General features: G+C 36.3%; 1 protein-coding gene across 1 annotated transcript in view; it reads right to left on the bottom strand.

The window, feature by feature from the left end:
• Window positions 1-2632, bottom strand: part of CA1 (carbonic anhydrase 1) — a 48670-nt gene extending 46038 nt beyond the window's left edge. The window contains exon 1 of the mRNA XM_007117496.4: window positions 2580-2632. The gene's annotated coding sequence lies outside the window, so the exon portion shown is untranslated. The remainder of the gene's footprint in view (window positions 1-2579) is intronic.
• Between the last annotated feature and the right edge of the window lie 243 nt (window positions 2633-2875).

Genomic DNA, 2875 nt, shown 5'->3' with positions numbered 1-2875 from the left:
AAAAAAAAAAAAAAAAAAAAATTTGTTTTTTGTTATTGATAATGGGATGCATAACACTTCACACACATTTGAAGTTCTGCTTCACATTTGTGCCTTACAAACAGGATTCTCATAAATTTAATTTTGTATTATTCCAATCAAAAAATATGATGTGGTTTTAATTGTATATAAAGCACTATCAGATCTATTCCTAAGAGGAAAGAATTTCTGTCTTAACTAGGATGAGAAGCAAATTCTCTGTCTACAATTTTATATATTTGGTGATTGAAATTTTTTTCTGACAGTCTGCTCTGTCTCTACATTTCACAGTCTCTCTTCCACAGTCTATGAATTTCCAGAGCTGGGAGCTGTTAGAACACTTTTGTATTTTGATAAGACTTTGGGCTCTGCATGTTTGTTTTGGCATAGTGGATGCTACCATAATGGATAGCAATAAATTATCAAAATACAGAAATGACTGTGAACCACATAAATATATCCCATTAAACCCAAACTAAAATTCAACATTCCCTCATCTGGATCTCAAAATACCTGCAGCCTCTCTAACAACATCTGACACAGGAAACCTGATGATGGTGAGATGTCAAAGTATAATTCTGGTTAAATATCTTTTGTAAATTTTATATAGACATATGACCACCTGAAGACATTTCTAGGGCCTTTCCAGGATCTTGGAAGTGGGTTCAAGCAAGTGGAGTGTCCTGAAGCTTAAGCATTATATTTTCACATTAACACCACCTCTACCCAAGTCTCAACGTTTTTGCTTCTCAGAACAATGCTATTCCACCGCAGACAGTTATAAAGTAGTGAGGCAAAGGCAACAAGAGAGACCTAACTAGACATTAAAGTCACACCAACAAAGGACACATAAAACAGCCTGGGTCAAGAAAGGCTTTGGAGGAATTCACCTACCTTGTGCTGACCTTTACTAGGATAGCACTGTCATATTTCAAGACTTTCATCTCCACTTTCAGAAAATTAACACTAAGCACCTCTAATTCCACATCTTGCCCACCTGCCTTATCCTGCCCAGTGGTGCCATAAAAGATCTGTTTACTCCTTTTTTAAAAAAAGAGATGTTTAGAACACATATTTACAACAAATTAAAAGATTAAAACAAATGTTGGCATGACAGAAGCAAAGAATAAAATAGGCAAAATTTCCCAAGGCAAGAGCTCCATGCTTTCAATGAATTTATGTCTTTTCAAGAGGTATAAGATGCATGGTATTGAGGGAATGTTTGGATAAGATGGATGAACCCGCAGCCAGGAACTCCAAGGTACAGTGGAGACTCCCGTACGATGACCATATCCTGGCACCTGCTAGCCCAAACCCCAGAGACGGAAGGGTGTATGTAGGTGAGCTACAGGTCATGAGCTCGATGCAACCCTAGAGGTAATATTCTAAAATAAGTATCAAATCGATTGTGTTAATCAGGTAGGGAATAAATAAAATGACAATAGGGTTATCGATAATGAACAAGATACATAAAGTATAAAAACATGCAGACTCCAATCATGCAATAAAGAGATAAATTTAGTCAAGTGGTGAAGAATATTAGCCTGTAGAGGGAGTATCAACTAACAAATCAGACAATTAAAAGTTGTAAAAGAGATTAACATTAAAAACTGGGGAAAGATACACATAATGTACAAGGTTGTACAAAATGGTGTGAGCTTGAAAAGTTCCATTGCCTCAAGGACACACCCACATGTTGACTTTTGGCTCATGGGGAGGCCCCCTGGTCCTGGGTAATACCTAACTGTGTCCCTGCTCCTCTCTCAAATTCTTTAATTGACATTTCAACCTTGACCCTGATCTTCTGATACAGTAACCTCAGCCCAATAAGATCATATGTCTCTTCTCTCTATTTTAGTCAGCGATTATGTAAAACTGTGAAAACAGTAAAGTTGAAATTAATCAAACCTACAGTATTAACATGTTTGTATTGAGTTTAGGAATACTTTAGCCATTGGAATAATCTATGAAATATTATTTTTAAGGTGCTCAAAACAGTTAATAGAACTTGACATTTTAGGATATTATATATATGAGCCATTTTATTTCAAAGGTATAAGAGAACTTTCTTAAGTTTGTACAGTGTTTAAACATTTAAGAGAACATAATTTACTAATGCATACATTTGATTTATTACTTTTACCAGAGTTACTTTAATTATTACAAAAGCCCATCCCCCACCCCTACCCGGCCTTTAACTTGTCAAGTGTGTAAAAGACTAACATGTCAGGCATTTGAAATATTTGAGAGACTCCAATAAACTAAATTTATAATTCATATATTTTAAAATATTTAAAGCAACTTTTAGTTAACAAGGCCTATCAATTCCATTGTATGTTTAGGGAAATTAACATTGGATTGAATATTCATCAAGGATTAAGTATAATTTGTATTTTCCACCTAAAAATACAAAAGCTTTAGAAAAATTAGTTTTTAAACTTGGTAGCTTTAGTACATTAAATGGTAATTAAAGCCTATGTAGAACTATATTTTATAAGATTTAAAGATTCCTTTGGTGGTGGGGCACAACACACTGAAAGGCAGAACTTTTTGTTACTTACAGCTCCGAAGGAGAGAAGGCTGCCAGGCAGGGAGGTGCAGTGGGTTGCACCTGGAGACAATGTAACAGCAAGTTTGAGTTGTAGGGGCAGGTTATGTATGGCAAGCAGGGTGGGGTTAGCTAGGTTTCCCGGGCTCTCTATGGATTGGCTAATTTTAATAATTTTGGCAGGCCCTAGGGCATGGGCTTGTCCCCTAGTTGTCTGGTACCTGGCCTGGTAGAGATTAGGATAAGTGTATAGTGGCCCCAGAGTGTGTGAGCCTGATAAGGAAAGTGGTTGAGGTGTGGACTTAATCA

The sequence above is a fragment of the Physeter macrocephalus genome, chromosome 15, assembly GCF_002837175.3.
Source record: "Physeter macrocephalus isolate SW-GA chromosome 15, ASM283717v5, whole genome shotgun sequence".
NCBI classification, from domain to species: Eukaryota; Metazoa; Chordata; class Mammalia; order Artiodactyla; family Physeteridae; genus Physeter; species Physeter macrocephalus.
Note: the sequence above shows the minus strand (reverse complement) of the source record. Positions and strands in the feature narration are given on the sequence as shown.